Source organism: Motacilla alba, chromosome 1A, assembly GCF_015832195.1.
Source record: "Motacilla alba alba isolate MOTALB_02 chromosome 1A, Motacilla_alba_V1.0_pri, whole genome shotgun sequence".
NCBI lineage: Eukaryota > Metazoa > Chordata > Aves > Passeriformes > Motacillidae > Motacilla > Motacilla alba.
In genome coordinates this window covers 16,965,577-16,984,830 of record NC_052031.1, presented here as the reverse complement: position 1 = coordinate 16,984,830, position 19,254 = coordinate 16,965,577, and the positions used below count along the sequence as shown (strand labels likewise).

Here is a 19,254-nt window from a genome sequence, read left to right as displayed (position 1 = left end):
ACAAAATTACATATACACAGTAGGATTCTACATTTCACAGTCAGCAATATAGTTAGGATGCTTAGAGAAATGCCTTTTATATATGTATAAATGCATATATATAGCATACCAGATCTCGACTTGCTTAACAGAATCTCTCCTTTTTTTGTTTTAATAGACATAGTGTGTTTTAATTTACAGCAAATCTAATAATTCAAGAGTTTTTATACTTGTCAGTGTAACTAAAATCAACTTTTCTCTACTATTGGGACATTATAATAGGCTTTATTTATTTACTCAGTGCATTTCATCACTCCTTTGAATGTGCAAGTAGGAAAATGCAACTAAACAAAAAGGCTTACAAGTGAGCCATACTAATGTTTATCGAGACCATTATTTTTCTTGCAGGCTTGTTAAGCTCTTAAATATGCATTTCTATCAAGCTATTGTAGCCCATGCTTTTTGTGTAATATCACCTACTTCAAATACACATAGACAATAAGGGAGCTTAATTTAAAAATTACTGTGGTTATAATGCTGGCTATACAAAGCCAAAGGGAGATTATTTTAGCTTTAAAAATTGACTTGGGGAAAATTAACACAGTGAACAAGCATATTAAATACTAACTGCTTCAAACCATACTGATTTTTGCTGCTGCTAAAATAAAGGGTTACCTAATTTAGAATATCTCTCAGACTTCAATAAGTACTTCTCTTAGAAGCACTCACCTTTACAAGCACTATTATTTGAACTGCATTGAAAAAGAAGCTGGTTACTGTCAGCTGTTTAGAGCCGAACATTTTGAGCTGGGCACTGTGATGAGGAAGTCTGTCACAGGTGGGAAAGCAGTCATTTGGGAAAGAGAATTTTTGATGGTTTTATCATGACATATTTGCCAGAATTCCTGGCACTGTGGGTCAGTAGATCCCCTTTTCCATAAAGGGGAAGAAGTCAATTCCTAACTAGAGGGCAGTCAAGCCCCACGGAGCTGCAGAGCCAGCTGCAGAATGCCCACTGACTTCTGCTGCAATAAATGTCAGCCTCTGAAGCAGTTATTTACCAGCTCTGGCTGTGGTAACCCTGAGATTCCCAAAGCATGGTTGGCTGCAGCATTATGCATAAGTTCTTTCTATCAGAGCATCCGAGGCTCTCATCCAACAGAGACTGAAGCTGACAGGTCACAACCCCATTACACTTTATGGTGACTGACATTCTTTTTCATTAATGGATACTTTTAAAAAATTTAAAACATTTTAAGAAACATTTTCCTAAGAAAATGTTTGTGTATCTATTAAAAAATAGCTTCACTCAGCTTCTCTTGGGTGTGCTATCATTACTTCTTTTACTTTCTGCTGCAGAAGATGCACAGAGGTATATGAGCAGGGAGGACAAAAAGAGCTCTGTGTATGAGAAAGTTTTAGACTAACTGTACATTTTTGTTCTCTAAAAAGGGTAGTAGGTAAAATTTTAAGAATTCTTTAAAGGGAAAAATCAGTGCAGACACACAGTTTAAAACTGATTTTGTCTGTCTGGTATTTACAGAAGCCATCCGTGATTATTCTAACTTAGATAAATATTGAATAGAAAAAAAAATGAACTTGAAACATCATACAAAGAATCTTTCTTGAAAAAGAATTGTCTGGTGACACTCACAGGCCTAGTTAGCTGTCCCTCTCTGAAGAGGGACTAACAGCTAATGACACTCTGCCAAAGAAGTTCTGCTGGAGGTCATATTTGATACTTGTGACATTTAAAACAGAAATATAGGAAAAAAAGGTGTTAATTCTGGGAAAAGAATCAGTGAACACAAACTGAAGCACAACTGAGTTGTTAATCTTTATATCTATCTACAAACACCAGTATTTTATTTATCCTATAATCAGCTAGCTGTCTGACACATCCTTATGCTGTTTAAATCTGCTAAACATAAAGACCTATTTTAAGTGAATTGAAGAATACAATGGGAAACGTGTTTAAATGACATTTTACACAAGATTTTAAATATGTGTTTCCTTGAACTCCATTCTTCATCATCAGTTGATCAGCTGGGACAGACTAGCTACATACACTGTGGAGTGCAGAAGTGTATGAAACAGGGCATAAGATCCAATTCCTGGCTAAAGTACTCCCAAAGATGCAAGGGTCCCTGTTAATGGCCTGGATTCAAAGTCAAAAAATCCAGACAAGATACCTTGAAAATTCAAATGAACCATGGAAATTAGAAAATGTTCTCATGAGAGAACAATCAGAATCTGTAGCACCACACATTCACTGAATTTTTTTCTAATCTTTGTGGTTTGGAGATAACTCCATAGGTGATCTAACAGCAAACTGGTGTTTTCTTCTTCAGTTTGCAGTCCATCAGGAATGTGAAGATATGTTATAGAGCTTTTAAAGAAAAACAGGAATTTTAATGGGAATCCTTAAATTTCCCTTTGGTGTGGTGGATACTGCTTTTCTGATTATAGCAAATGTTGAGTGAAGCTGCTATTAAATCCTTTATGGCTTCAAACTGACAGTACTGAACTCACTAAGGGAAAAAGAAATTGGTTGTCAGAAAAGAAATGGACAAATAAATAAATATACTGGTAGAAGAGAAAAATCATTTGCAATACAGCTATTGGAACTGCTGTAAAAAGTATGGCTTTAATCTACTAGAGAAACCCATTCAATGTGAAGACATGATTTTGACAAGAACAATGGGAGAGTAATTACATCCCAGTTTATGACAGATTGTACTATTAAACTAGCACAGTAGTCATGTTTGACCTCGCCTACAGAGTAGTTTTTTACAAAATAAGCAACCAAGAGAACAAAACATAGTACCTGTAAAATTAACACAATGTACAAAACCACTATTTAATTGCAAATTTTGATCATGGAAAACAAGGCAACAAAAAAAAAAGTGTGATGATAAACCCTTCTCTTCTAAACATCCCTTGTTCTACTTAATATCTACAGGATATTTGAGTTCAGAAAGCAAAGAACACTTCATCTGGAGATGAGATCCTTCTCATTCAGATATAGACATTGAGGACAATGAGATTTACCCCACAGGTTTGAGATACCAAATTTATGTATCTACATGTGATTTCCATACCAAGACCTCAGTTCCGTCAGTAAAATCTGTAGTTTCAGTCAGCGGTCTAAACACAGTATTGCCTTCCCATTTAAAATGCCCTCCAATTTAAAATGCCTTTTTAGAGTATCAGAGAAAACCCCATGGGACTGGTACATATCACAGAGGACTCCAAGGACACTCTTCTGAAGAAGAGGCTGGAGAGTGGGCAAGAATACCTGAGGCATCACCCATAAATTCCACCTCTGTGCATGGACAACTGGAGCAAAGCCATTTGATCAATGGATCCAAAGAGCTGTTTAAGCCCCTCCAAAATGGACGTCTTCAGCAGATGGAATGAGCTGATCCCTACATGCCCCTGCAGAGGGTGAGGATAAAATTAGAACTATGAATTAAGTAATGTGCATCTACTTTCTCTTATGCATACATATTAAGTGGTTGGTTAAAAATTATTCTGCAGTGCACATGTTCTACAAATGAGCCAAGCCTTGGGTTCATTATTAACCAAGTGAACTCCCACAGCACTAACTTTTACAATCTAGCAGGTAAATCACTGGGAAGAAAGAGGATTATTTTCTTGTCATTTGAAGCCGCTTTATTTGGAATACTTCATTCAAATGAATGATCTACATTCTTAGAAACAGATTGGTAAATAAGAAGGAGTTCTTCAGAGAACAAAAGAATTAGGAATAAATACCTCAATTTTTACTTATTAAATCACTTAAATACTCCAAAGAACTCAGTGCTCCAACAACCAAGGAAGCTGATATAGCTATAGTTGATATAGCTACTATATGAGCTTGATATAGTACAACTCCTTAGGAAAGAAGGGGGTTATAGTATGCAGCACTCAGGGGCGTATTTAGGAAACAAAGACAAGAAATATAAAGAGAAACTTCCCAATCAGTGATACTTTTTTAGTTACTCAGTAACCTCTGAAATATAGAAATCCCACTTCACAGGATAATGAAAACCAAACTCAATTTGTAATAGAAAATGTGCTTTAGGAGAGTGTCCTATATCAACAGGGAGACAGATAGGATAATCTGAGAAGCTCATCTATAAGCAACACCTATGATTTTTTCCACACACTATTAGTTGTCAGATAATTTGCCAGGAAAGCAACTATCCTGAAAAAGAAACAAGATTTGTCAAGAGAATACCAAATAACCCTTACTCAGAATTCAATTGGTAGACTCTTAGCATGCTGCCTTAAATCATATCTATCCACCAATATTTCTGTTTAGCAGATGCTCCTTGGCTGGTACTTATTTTGGACTAGCTTTAGAGTAAAAAATTAAGGGTATTGAGTATTGATAACTAAATTAAAAGGGCTGGCTGCCAATAGCTGTAACAGTAAGTAAAGAATAAAGAGCATTGCCTGCTCTGTGTCCTCTTGACCACACAGAACAATCATTAAGAATTAAGTGCTGTGATTCAGTCCCCCTCCTCCCTTTTCCCCAGGAGGCAATGCCTCACACACCACCAAGTATGCAGTACTCTGGGAACAAAGCCAAAAGGAGCAACTCGTTCTCTGAATGAGAACAGCTCAAAAATAGGTCTTACCCAAGACAGAGGGGAAGGGGGAGGGGAATGACAATATTTCCTGCTATTGCTTATAATGCAATTTTTGTAAATGGAATGAAATTTTTATTAACCCATCTTTGACTGGCTTTCTAAAATGAAGTTCAGGATTTTAGCTGAGAGGCTACTACAAAAATCCCTAATAAAATGATACTGTTTCTTTCATTCCTTTACTTTTGCAATCATATATAAATATATATATATATATATATATATACACACACACATATATATACATATATACATATATATGTAAGCTAGATTTTTGTCAAGCCACTTCATGTAAATTACATTAATTGATAATGTGTGAAGTTTTGAAGGAAATGCCTTCCACCATCCCATATCCCTCCTTCTTTTTTCCCCACTAATATCTGCTCCTGGTACACATAAACAAAAAAAGCCACCAAACAGCTGCATGATACATATTACAAATATATATGCTTTATATACACACACCAACACTACAGGTGTATATATAAGCATAGACTTGCATTAACCCTTGCAGCTAAACTGAAGACCTAGCAATAATGGCAGTAATGATTTGAAAAATCTGTTTTACAAAAAACTAAAGTGCAACTATAAATAATACCTGAGAAACAGAGCCCCTTCTGTTGGCTGGAGCTTGCTGACTGAGACTGGCTATACTAAAATATGGGCACTGACTTCATTGTAGTTGAAAGCAGGAACAAACTACAATAAAAGTTATGTAATGTTTGCATCTCTTTAAGTTATTTAATTTATTCTTGGTAGAACGAAACACAACTGGGGATTGTCTCAGTTACATTTTTAAAGGGTTTCTTTCTCTTTTGCTTACAATCAACAGCTGAATCATTTCAAATACATGTTATTTTCCATTTGGAAAACACATTGTGATTTGCGTTTTTTTCCTCTAGGCTTTCATTTCTAATGATGTTCAACATTATCGCCACTTTCCTATTTACTCTGCTTGCAGATCAACCTTGATTGTCAGCACAACAATGTTGCTGGATGTGGTTTTTAAATTAGTTCTCGTCAGAGGACTAATTGGTCTAGAGAGCAAAAAATGGGGATGATATCAGCATCATTCAAAAATCCTCCTGTGGCTCTTGTTTATGTGTTTTTAGATTCTGCATTGAGGGCTACAAGGTAGAATAGGCTAAACACAAATGGTACTGAATTCAGTGATATTACACTGATGATTCATTTAATCAGGCATGTTCAGCATAAAGAAAATATTAAATACTCTCCTGGTTATGGCTGACATACAAGTGGCCAGATGATGGAAAAATTTACTCTTGCAGGTGAGAGCCACAGGAACACTGGGGAGGGCAGTCGAGGTTAGCAGAATTGAGCTGAGCAGTGAAAAACAAGCTCTGAATCATTTCAAACTGTGGCTGAACTCCTCCTCCAGCATCCCCTCTCCAGAGGTCTGGCACCCTCTGAAAAGGCTTCAGTATGTGACAGATGAATCAGAGAGTATTCCTTGAGGGAATTCCACTGTTGCAGGCTCCTCTTTGTCTCTTGTTTCCTCTAACGTAACACAGTGCATGCAGTTGTCACGTTCAAATATTCAGACCCTGGATTTACACACAAATACAGATGTTTGCATCTGCATAATGAATACACCTCCAGTTTTTAGGGTATGCTCAGAATGACTCCAGCATTTAATGTCTGATTAAATTAGGAGGATATGCATTGTGACTTTATATAAAAACTTCACGGAACAGTTCTCAGATCACCAGTCTGTGAATTTTAACCATTAGATACCAATGTCTTTCAGTCGTTCCAATATTTTATTTTTCTTCTTTTTTAATACTCTACATACTGGAATAGGGCATGTCTTAATTATCTTTTAGTATGAAAAAAGTATTACAGTAGATGTAAAATGGAATATTTGAACATTTTTTCTTGACTGAATAGTTTTCCTGATACCTGACTTTTAAATACCTCAGAACTAACTGTCACTAAGCTTACATTGCAGTCACTGGAGGGGAGAAAAAGCCCTCATCCAGAGAGCAATCAATATTATTTTCCAATAAGCATCTGAGATAGGTCAGCACATTGGTAAGTGCTCATTTCTCTGTGAAAATTACAGGTAGGATCTAGGATAGATATCTGAAGCTTGTATATCTACATTTTTGATGACTGTTGTCAGAGAAATCAGCACAAACCCAAATGACCAATGCAAGTTAAAAAATGTACCTCTGTGCTTGTCCTCTTTTTCCCTAGACTTAATCAAGTAATCACAAAATCCCAGGGGTTGACCTTGGTGTGGATGTCTGGAAATCCTTTAACACCTACACTCAGAACAGCTAAAGCAGATTGCCCAGAGCTGTATCCAGGTAGGTTGTGAATATCACACACAATCCCACTGTGTTTGACCACTCTCAAAGAAAAAAAAATTTCTTATGCATAAGTGACATTTTCAGTATTTAAATTTCCGTCTATTGTCTCTTGCCCTTTCACTGGGCACCACTGAGGTGAATCAGGCTCTCTCTTCCTTATCAAGTACCTCCAGAAATGGATAAGAACCATCTGAGCTTTCTTATCCCCAGGCTAAATAGGACAGATGCTGCAAGCCCTTAAAATCTTTGTGGCCCTTTGCTTGACTTGCCCAAGTAAGTCCACGTTTCCCTCAGAATGGGGAGACCAGCACTGAACACAGCACTCCTGCTTTGTCTTGCCAGTGCTCATCGGAGATGAAGGCAACTCCTTCTGACCTGCTGGCAATGCCCAGTCTAAAGCAGACCAGAAGGCTCTTGCTCTTCAGTGCAAGAGAGCTCAGGCACAATTTGCTGCCCGTCAAGACTTCCTTATTCTTCAAGGCAGTTTTCCAGCCAGTCAGACCCCAGCCTGTACAGATGCGTGGTGCTATTTTTCTTTGGCTGCAAAACTCAGTATTTTCCTTTGTTAAACTTCACAAGATTAATACTTCCATTCATTGTAGCCATCTAGAAGTCAATTACTCCAATTTTTTTTAAGTCACCCCAATGAATTGGAATGGCAAAATTGCTTCAAAGGGCAATTCATCCATCTATTGCAACAAGTAACGTGTGGGAGAAAGGGTCACATCTCTCTCTACATCTGTGGCCAGTCACAGGCTGAAGAGTATTTGATCTTTTTTTTTATGCTGAATATGTTTGCTTCCTTCACAAAAATTCACTCTTAATGCCTTATGCATTCTTATTTCAAGAAAGTATGGATACTAAATTTTTACTAAATGTGGATGTGATGGTGCTCAGCTCTTCTTGGATCCCTGGTATTCAAAATGCAAATTCTCCTCCAACAGCAGCCTTCCCTCAATCTCAGGCATGTCTTTTATTTGCTGTCTTATTTTAGTTACCTCACCCACTGTGTAAAAAAGTTTTATTTTTAGTTGCAATAATTTAAAGCTATGTCTGTAATATTTTATAAATCTCATGTGATAAATATTCACTATTCCTACATCTAGTCAAATTCAGTACCTTTAATACGTCTTGATTTTTTCACATGCACCACATATTTTCAGCCTGATTTTAAAGTTTCCTTAATATGAACTACTTTTTCCATGATACTTGAATCACTTTTAAGAGTTCATGTCGTGGTAGCTTTCAGTAAAGAGAGAAAAGAACTAAAGTCAGTAAATTAAGATTTTTTTTTCCTAAAGCAAATGTAGAAAAGTGGTTGTGTTTATAATTTGCACTAGTCATTGAATAATGTTTGTATTGCCATAGGCATTTTAAATTCCAATGACAGTTCATACATTAAAATCATAACATGAAATTCCCTTGTAATTAAAGTATAGATTATTTTACAAAACTGTCAGGCGTCTTTTAAAAATAATTTAATAACAAAGATATAGGTATGCTATACCTATAGCACAGACAAGTGGAAATTTATATATAAGAAAAAAAAGGAGAAATAATTATTCTTGCACCCCATAGGTTTTATAAACACTTATGGCTGAAATGATAAATGCTGTTACTCGTGGAAAGAAGTTCTGTTCCAAAGTACAGCTTTATGATGGAATTATATCATACTAGACTCCTTCTGGATTTTTTTTCCCAAAATATTTTCTTAAGAGTAATTGTCGCACAAATCACCCCATTAAGCCAGGTTCTGAAATTCTCATTCATTTTTCCATCTACTGAAGTGGCCTTCAATAACCCTTTCAAAAAATGACAGCGCTCCCCCTCTGGCATGGCCTCTCCAGAGCTGTGACTCCTTTTGAAGAGAGGTCAGCTGGTGCAATACAGACCATGGAATGCCAAAAGCCGACTGTTGAGAGAGGCCTATCATTTGAAGTCATGCATGCTTTTCTCCACCTTTTTGTCACCTTCTCTTCTTAATTTTTTAAGGCTGCTGGGAACCAACTGGCCCCTGGCATTAGTAAGGCAATCTTAGCAGCCACTTTGCTGGGCTTAATTATTGCAGTGATGCAGAAGAGCTGTACATTTCCTTTTGTATTTTTACTGTCCTTCAGAATATTACTGAAGGACAAAGCAGATGATGTAATATATGTCACAACATGTTACAGAATTTCTATGAGGCCATATATATTTTGTGAAGCAACCTGAAAAAAACTTTACATTTAAAAAATGTAAATCTCTAAGAAAAAGATAAACTCACCAAACATAACTAGAGGAAAAGGACGGTGTTTGATGATCTTACTGTGTCTTCAACTTTACTCCTGCCAAAGCATATTCTGCATTCACATATCAAAAGAAAAAAACCCAAAAAAACAACAAAACAAACCCCCCTCCCTAAAAAGAAAACCAAAAAGAATTCACCTCAAAACTAAAAAAAAAAAACCAAACCAATACCCAAAACAAAAGCAAACACAAACTGCTTTCAAAAATTCTGCAAGTTAAAAAGCTTAGATAAGACTTAAAAAGCTTAAATGAGACCTGGTATTCTGGTGTATACAGGTATTTCCAACAACTCCTCAAATGCTTCTGTGATTTCAAGACACTGCAAAGTTTTTTTTAAAAACCACCAATAACATTTTCACTAAATTCATTTCCCTTTGTTCTTGCTTTCTTCATTGGTGTGAACTCCACTGTTTCCCTTCCAGGTCTGTCATCAAGCAATCCATGTAAACACTTGCCTGTCATTGCTTCCACCTGAGCAGGACTGATTAGTGCAGTTTGTTAGCTTTTTATTTTTTATGTGATAGCAACATAAGTTGATGCCGCAGAGAAAGGTTGTTGATATCTATGCTATGTTGATAGCTGATTGCTATGTTGATATCTATTGCTATGCTCCTTTGTTGAGAGAGTACAGGACAGAATGTTATTTTCCTTGGACCAAAATGGCTTTTTCAGACCAGCCTAGAGTCAATTAGGGATTGCACTTTTACTGCTGATCACAGGTGCTCTGTGGCATGAGCAGCTGCATGGCTGCATCCTGAGGCTGCAGCTCTCCTTGCAGCCACATGCACAGCAGGCCCCAGTGCCGTGGGCAGTGGATGATTCTGCTACTTGGAATTAACAGTTCTTTTCTTGACACCCCTTTTCTTTTGAACTAGATATTGCAGCATCAATAAAAAACACCTTTGAATTGCATTGAAACCTACAGCTTTCTAGAAAGGCTGTCTTTTCCCCTGTTTATTGCAGCTTTTCTTCAGCACTCTAGCTCTGAATGGTTTGACTGCTGTGTGTTTTCCTTCTCTAAACCAAAGCTGTAACTGGAAAATGCAAAAATGTTAAGACTATGAGCAGGAAGATTTGACTAACTTTCATTTCTAACCTTCTAATTTCTGACTGCCATGATCATGTATAGATTTTAAAATTATCAACATGATTATAATGTATTTTTCCATCAGATTTCCTCTTTAAAAGTCATCATTCAAAGGAATCACTCCAATGTAAAATCCATGATTTTGTATGGACTGTTTTTAGCTATTATTCGTGAAAAGAATATTTGAAGTTATAATCTCAGAGAGTGGAAAAAAATTGTTCTGGATCTTCAGTCTTTATTTTTTGCACAGAACAACCTTCTTTTGCATCATCATTCTGTTCTCTCATTGTTTTCAGTTTAAATAAAAGTGTAATTTGGTTAAGTCTGTAAGAAATGACATTATAATAGTTCATAGGAAAGTCTACATTAAATAATTTTTTCTTTCTTGACACAATTACTGTTAAGCTTAAACCAAATTCCTCTTTGTTACTCTAGCAGAAAAGAAGAAAATCTGCTTAACCAGCAGAACAGTTAATCATTAGTGAGGGCCAAAGAATCATGTCCTGTTTTAATCATGATGTCATGAAAAATGTTTGAAAACATGTCATAAGTGAGAAATTGCAGGATGCTTTGTTTTTTTATTAAAGATATTGACATTTTATCTCTGATTCTTCACAAAGTAGCACCAGTTATTTCATCCTTTTGTTCATCAGCATTAGAATCATTAAAGAGTGAAAAGCAGTTAAACTTTCTAAGACCTGGATATTGATCTAATTAAAAAAAAATCTTCCCAGGATTAGATTTCTTAATAGGAAATAAAAGTGCAGGATCTGCATAGCAGTCATGCTATTCTCTATTAAGTCCGTCTCTTCTGTGGACAGGTCAGATCCAGCCCTTGCATTGTTTTGCCTATACAGACTCTGATTTGTAGATTAATATACCAGTGCTGTGCCTTTTTCCACCTAATATATTTTGGAAGGACTATGGGTGTCTTCTACATGATGTATTTCATTATATTTTGCCTAAAGTTAGACTTCACATTATCTACACTTTATTTCTATTCTCAGACAGTCACATTCAGGCTCCCTCTGCAGCCAAAAACTAACAGGAAACTATAATTTACCCACATATACTAGGTACTTTATGGATGAGAGAAATCACTCACTGCTAGGGTTGGTTTCACTCCATAGAATTTAAATGTGATTCTTGATATCTGCACTTCACTGAGTCCAATTCCTTGTCTGTCTTTTTCATCCACAACTTGCCTAATGTGCAATTAAACCATGTCTCTCTCACTCTACAGGAGTCTAGTCAACAACTGAAAACTAAACCCGCATATCAAATTTAATTAGGCAATTTAACCATGCTGATTTCAAGATTGCAGTTCTTTCTGATTCACATTTGAAAACAAAACCCAGACTGTTTAGAAAGAAACTGTCACATTGAACGGCAGCTGAAGGAGCTCTCCAAATCATAGTATCACTTTTTCGTGATACATCAGCTCTTGAGGAGATTTCTCCATCACTCTAGGAAGACAGGCACTGAACAGATAAATTGTGATATTGAGGTCCAGGAAAGTGGGGAATTTGAATTATACTGCAAGCCAACAGTACTGAGAATTTTAAATAGAATCTACTTCTGTTGCCTTTCCCACATAAAGGTCTTTGGGCTTAGCTTAGGTTCAATGTAAGCAGATATTTTTAAGAGTCATTAGCGAGGCAGTATAATTTTAGTATATACATCTTGCATATGAGGTTTGTTCAGTTTGCAGTTTACAGAATTGAAAGATCAGAGGTGGCTATAACCTTGCATTGCATGAGGATAACCACATGGCTCACCCATCTCACCAGAAAAAGCCTGAAATTCTATGACTGAAGACCAGGCAATAATGTTCTCAAAAATATTTTCAAAATTTAATGTACTGAAAATGTATGACATCTTCTAACCTCTCAAGTGGCTCCATTCAGGAAGAACCAATGAAAAAGCAAAAATGTATTGGAATCAGGATAGATTCCTTGGAAGTAATTTACATCAGTCTGTATCTCATAGAAGATATTCCTGGGTAAATATGGATAAAGCAAACCCAGATATAATTATAGGCAATTTCAAACAAGAAATGTTGTTGATTATCTAACATCAAACCTCCTTCTCGTTAGTCAATCTGTTAAGTTACAAAGCATTATTAGTGACATATTGTGAGATTAAAAAAAATCATATATGTTTACATGTTAGAAGAAATGTAGGAAGTTTGTTTGTTTTGTTTTGGTTATTTTTTACCTTGGTTATGAAAACCATAATTTGAACTTTTGGAGAGTCATCTCAGCAAATTCAGTCACCAAATGGTTTTCTTTTGTTTAGGAGCTGTATGATTGACTGATACTTAATAAGTGCAAAAAATAGCTGTAGGCAAACAACAATACTAAGCTTGCAGTGCACAGAAGTAAGCTGAAAAACAGATGCCAGCCCTCAGCTCTTCCTGTATAATTTGTACATGGCAATGATACTAAAGTGATTCCTTAAGCATATTTTCTAGCTTATTATTCACTGCTATCTTATTTCATGTGGCACTTCAAAATGCTCTTTTATACCTAGGTTGCTAGAACAGGATATCAGCAGCTTTTTCCTAGTGCATAAAATTGAAAGGCTGCTACTTAGAGTAGGCACCATTAAAAATCTGAATTTGCCAGCAGTTAAAGCCCAATTCTACACCTAGAATAGAAAAGCAATTACGGTATTCTGCTGTATTTAGACGTGTTGGCAGGTCTTGATCTCTTAAGGGTGACTTCTGTTCATAATAAGCACAGAAACAGTGCAAGTAGGTAAGGTAGAATGAAAAATTTTATCAGGATTTAAGCTTCAAACAATAAAATTCCATTACATTTCAAAGGTAATTTCATTTTCTAAAAAATTTTGTTGGTTCTCCTGATTTCAGAAATTAGTTTGGAATCACATCTTTTTGTTTCTGTTTCGTGAAAGCAATCCCAGTGTTTGACATGAAGTACTTAATCCCACTGTTCAGCTTTAAAATGAACACCACTAACAATTCCTGAGTATAAAATGCTCAAAGGAGATGAAAATCAAATAACTTAACATTCTAATTTTTTTCCAGAATACAATCCTGCTGCCTCAGGTGAAATCAAAATAAATTCCCAGTACTGCAAAGAGTATGTATGTTCTACCATAGAGATGTGTCCTAATGGCTCTGCAGAATGCAGCACGTTGAGCACATTTACTGCCCATCTTGTGCATTTGTTAAAATAGAAATGTAGCAGGCATTTTTGAGGTAGACTCAAAAGATTAGGAGGATAAAATTATTAAGAGCTGTTCCTTTTGTAGATGAAAAAGGTCTTATATTTGAAGGGACCAGTGAGCTGACTAGATTCCAGCATTGTTGCACATAAGCTGGATTTGCACTAACAATACAGTACTGATTATACCTTAGAGCAAGATTTACTTTCCTGTAGAAGATCATCCCTCTTTATTTACTGAGCTAAGCACTTCACAGGCATTGCCTTGTCTAGCATGAAATAAAAGAGCTTGCATTGAAAAAGGCTGCTGATGAATGAAGAGTTATGTATGCTGTAATATATTTAAATTATTTACCATTTATACATTTAAAATGGTTATAAGAAACACACTTTTGTGAAGAATTGATACTAATGTTGTCAATTACCATACATAGCTTTTGGGAATGTAGTGACAAAGTTCTCTACTCCTGTGTTGTCCCGAACTGGAGCATGGATGGATGTTAGCTTGATCAATCACTGTCAGGTGAGATTTTCACCCTAAAAGTTAAAATCTCTGTGTTTTTCTTAATACTCAAAATACTCAAAATTCTCAAAACACTCAAAACTTGAGTTGAGTTTGTTAACTTGAGTTAACAAAATTTTTATCTAAATAAAGAGTGTAATTAATAGAATCATAAAATCTTTGTTAATCCAAGGGAAAAAATATTCTTTAAAAGCCACAGCAATTACAAATGAAAGGTAAAAATATTAACTTTATTTTGTTTGCTAAAAATGAGAAAACTTCCTTAATGCTGTAATAGTGTGAAGTTACTGGAGATTGACATCTTCATCCAGGTCAAGGATTTTAAAATACATCTTTTGTTTTATTGCTACAGCAGCCTCTCTGGTATTAAAACACTAATCTGCTACTCAAATGATGTGTTATTAAATCAAAATAAAGGCATTTCTTTTACTTTGTCAATAAAAGGTTTGTATTTGAAATGCAGCTAGAGAGAAATACTTAAGACAAGAAATTTTCAAGAATTCAGGAAAAGTGTCTCCACATTAACCTGAACAGAGCTCATTCTATCCCAGTCTTTTCTGGACTGAAAAAGAGTCTTTTCTCCATAATTTACAAGAGAATTTCAGCCCCAAGATCCATGCATCTCCTCATTCTCCATTTTAAATCTAATTTCTCCTCTAAGAATTTAAGATACTGTGGAGTCACAAAACTGGCACACAGAAGTCCCACTAGCAACACAACTCTGAGCTCAGGTACCTGAAAAATGACACATATCATAAGAAAGAAAATCCAGACTCATTCATTTGATTTAGTAGATGAAAAGGGAACAGATTTCAAAGAGAAAACTCCAATTATATGTAGCCCTCATTCAGGCCAGTTCTCATGATCATTAGCATGAAATAAATCAAGACAAGATCTAAAAATTTGGCTTAGTAGGATTTGTAATTATGTGTGCCAAGGTCTGTCTTTTCTGTCTCTTTGAAGAATATCAATTTTTCTACATGCTTTTGCATGTCTGTGTTTCTCTTCAGTACCAAATGTTTACAAATCTGTATTAACATTCAAAATGTTACTCACTCTGCAAGTGTACTTTGGACTTAACTGATGGCAGGAGTGGTTGTTATTTTGGATATTTTGGATCATGGAAGAGAATGATGAATTTCAATTTCATGAGTGACCTTGTGCGGAAATTCCATAGAGGAGTTCTGTGCACATAAGTCGACAAAAATAACAGTAACCATGGTTGTGACTCTGACCTTCATTGGTGTTAATCTGAAAATCTGCATAGACAGGCAAACATTTCTAATGTCATAATTTGATGGCAAATGCTTTTTGCAAAGTAAGAGAAATATTTCCTCCTGTTATTTCTCTTCAAGAAAGTGAGACTGATCCTCATGAAATGATGAGCCCCATTGAGGAGGTTTTTCAATTCCTTATATTTTAACTGTGAGTTGAAAGTTTCACATTTTCTTACTTTTGATCTGGTAGATTAATTTATATATTTTATTGACTTTCTCACAGTCATGGGTAGCCATCTAAAGATATAGATTTTCCTATAATAAAATCAGGATGGACAGGCATAGGAAAGCCAAGATTCCCTAAGTAGTCCTCAAGAATTTTGCACAGGTTTTTCTCTACTGCTACTGCAACACTAAGCATGGATAAAATATCTCTCATGGACTAATGCTCTGATTTTTTCTATTACTTTCCATCAAAAAAACCCAGTGTGTGATAAGTTGTAAAATTATGCTGAAGTCATGAGGTACTCCAACTGCAAAACTAAAAGCTTAACTACTTTATCAATATTAATGTAGATGTCTAAAAATCTGTTCTTTATATTAAAAATAGGAAAATCTAAACTTATCATCTTAGAAAGGAGCACCACTTGTGGAACTAGATTCCTCTTAGTCGTTAGATGAAGCTTTTATACACATCAATCATCTCTAAAAACCTCATGGAGAAAATACTAACAGCCTGCAACCAATCATAATTGTTCTCTCACGCTCTTAATTACTAAAAGTCATAATGTGATTTTTTTAATTTTACAAAGGAAGAAGTTTCTTCTACCAGCTTCTAAAAAGTAGAAGACGGGATATTTTTAATTGTAACTGTGTTCCTACTCAGCTGGCTGTTAAATCAGATCATAAAGAAATATGCACTGTACATAAACTTTCGTTTCATAGCATTTACATTTCTTCCATGCATGCAAAGGAATTCGCAATCCAATCGAAACGCTGATTATATTCAGTTTGGAGATTGGGTTTATTTGAAGGACATCTACATTAAAAAAAAAAAAAAGGAAACATTAAAACTAGCTAGCTGGCTTTCTAAAAAAATTGCAAATACAAACACAGAAGTTTCATTGACTGCTTCTGGAAACCTTTTAAACTTTTTTCTCTTGAAAATAGGTCACTTCCTGGTCACATGATTCTTAACCATAAATGTAAGAAACTTGCAACACAAGCACATCTAACATCACCTGTGATAAAATATGTGGTAACACAAGGAGTATAGCCAGGTAAATGAGCAGGTCTGATCTCTGCTACAGAACAATTGTGACTGGTCAATAAAATGTGAACAGGAAAAATTTCAGGGAAAAAAAAAAGGAAAATTAGTATGGCCAATGTAAAATTATATCTATAGGAATAAAAAATGAATGGATGTGATACTAGATTCTGGGGTAGAAAAACTCTGCAAAGTGCTGTGAGACTGGGACTGCGCTGAATATCACTTTCCTGTAAGAGACTTATCAAATGCATATAAAGGGAGGATCTTCACTATTGAGTCACTAGAGCACTGCAGTCCAAGACACAGCTAATTTCCAAAAAGTCTGTTCAGTTCTGCTAAAACTGTCATCTAGAATATCACCAGTAAAATTGAGAGGTTTCAGAAAATATTAGAGAAATTAATTAAAGGAATGAAAACAGACCTTCTGTGCAATTCAGAAAGTCCAACTTTCCTGATCAAAGGAAAAAAAATGGGGAGGAAGGGACTTAGCCACAGCCTGTAGAGATCTATACAGGTTTCTATCTTGCATTTTCCTATCCAGTAAACAAAGGTATAATAACATGACTGGCAGCGATGACTGGCAGCGATGGCACTGATGATAGACAAGTTTGCCTCAGGAGTGTAGTTAAATTTTCTAACCAATGTCTTTTAGAACCATTTATGTAGTATTACTTTTGAGTCTCCCCACCTGATGATTTAAAATAATGCTTTTTAGAACATTGTTTGATAACATGATTGTCTTCTCCAAACTAATAACCTACAGAACAACTTAACTGATTGGTGCTTCTAATATTAGAGGGCAAATTAACTCAGTGAATGATTCAGAGAAAATACAAGGCTAATTCACCAACAACCACCAACAACAATTCACCAACAAAATGAGCATCATAAACCCATATTTCATAAACAGATCTATGATTTAGGAACATTTTTTGCAAAAACTCCTAAACAAAGATTCATTTTTCTTGGGTCAAGAAGTAAGTTTCTTTATTCATGAGTCTGCAGCCCTTTAAAAACATAGCATCCATTCTGATTTTGTCATTTGGGAAGGTAATATGCTGAGTTAAAATCTTGTCTATTCAGGCTTTTTTTTTTTTTTTTCTGTAGGATGTGGACTACAGATAATTTGAACAGCAAATTATCTCTTGGGAAATGATCATTTGCTTTTAAACTCCAGTGCACTCACTGCAATCATGCACCAAAGTGCCATATTTAAAACATGCAATGCTGCAAATATTGAAGAGGTTCAATTCTGCTTGCTGGTTAACGATTAAGAGACCAAAAGATGGCATCTATTAACAATACTGTATGAAGAAAGGAATCACGGCAGACTGAAGTAAGTCCCACTGGGGGCTTAACAAGCACCTGCCATTTTCGCGTGGTGAGAGATCAATCAGTCTCTGTGTGCAGCAAGACGACCTGCCAAAAGCTGAACCACAGGGGGAGAGAAGAAAAATGATCAATTCCCCAAACTGTGTGCTCTGCAGTAATAAAACACTGTTCTCTAAACACTTACACTCTCTTTGCAATTGTGATATCTTGGTCAAGATAAAAATTTGCAGTGAAACCCCATGATGATATACAGAAAAAAAGATATCCAAAATGTATTAGACAATGAATTCTCTCAATTTGTTAGTGTGCAAATTCTTCACATGATGAGAAAAAAAAGTTTTAGGGTTTTCAAACTGACAGTTGTGGAGAGCAAACAACCAGGGTGTTTTCCTCTTGTACAAGACTGCATTTCAAAATTTTCCAGACTTCAGTTCATTGCTTATTTGATTTCTGGTTGTCATGGAGGACTGAGTTGACCAGTGGAATACTAAAACGTTCTAAATATGTATCAAAAGCACAACAGTGACAACTGGAAATGAAAACAAGAGAATTGGAACTTGGTATTTGTCTGTTTGCTTGAAAGTGTTGTACCAACATCTCTATAAGTTCACTTATTAACAAGCAGAGGAATAGCCAGAAAAGTCACAGAATCTTGTAGATAATTCTAAGTCCTACCAACAGCCCAGGATATTACCAGTTTGGGCTGGTGCCAGGGCACCATATATTTACATGTTAAGGTACGGAAAGCCAATCCCTATTTGCAAAGATGAGAAACCATGAATGAAATCTCTAGACAGTACTATTCTTTCCGAGCAAATTAAGTACTCAAACTCATCTTAACAGCTGACATGAGCAAACAAAATTATCTGGAATTCTAGGGGAAGCACTTAGATCATGTACTCCTTATGTGATTAGCCTGGATTTTTTAATATTTTCATGTTCTCTCTCAAGTGTTCTTATAGCCACTCTCCCACAATATGATGTGTGATTTTTCATCTCCTGTTATACAGAAGACAGCTGTGGAGCAGTAGAACAGTAGTAAATAATACAGGATGAGAACCTGTTTGGTATACAGAAAAAACCAAAGAGGCTTATTAGAGATATTTATTTGCATTTTCCCTTCACTATGGTAAGAGCAATGATGGTTACACTAAAAACCCTCAATTAGAAACATCCAAAGATGCCTTTCAATGTAACAAAAGAAGTCCAAACTAGCAAAAATGAAAAATAAAGAAGACAACCAAAAAAAATCAAAATAGTGTTATTCTTAAATTATTCTTCATTAGTTGATTAGAAAGATACTTCTGTTTGAAACCAAACAATGCAAACGGTCTGAGTGCTTCTCATTCACTGGAGAAATTGTTATGAAAGTGTTCATCTTTAT

At 35.6% G+C, this 19,254-nt stretch overlaps 1 protein-coding gene across 9 annotated transcripts in view; it reads right to left on the bottom strand.

Moving 5' to 3' along the window:
- TAFA5 (TAFA chemokine like family member 5) overlaps window positions 1-19,254 on the bottom strand; it is a 470,404-nt gene that overhangs the window by 104,322 nt on the left and 346,828 nt on the right. The window contains exon 5 of one of the 9 annotated variants that reach the window (XR_005258981.1): window positions 9,231-9,291. The exons of the other annotated variants lie outside the window; for them this stretch is intronic. The gene's annotated coding sequence lies outside the window, so the exon portion shown is untranslated. The remainder of the gene's footprint in view (window positions 1-9,230; window positions 9,292-19,254) is intronic. 9 annotated transcript variants of the gene reach the window in all.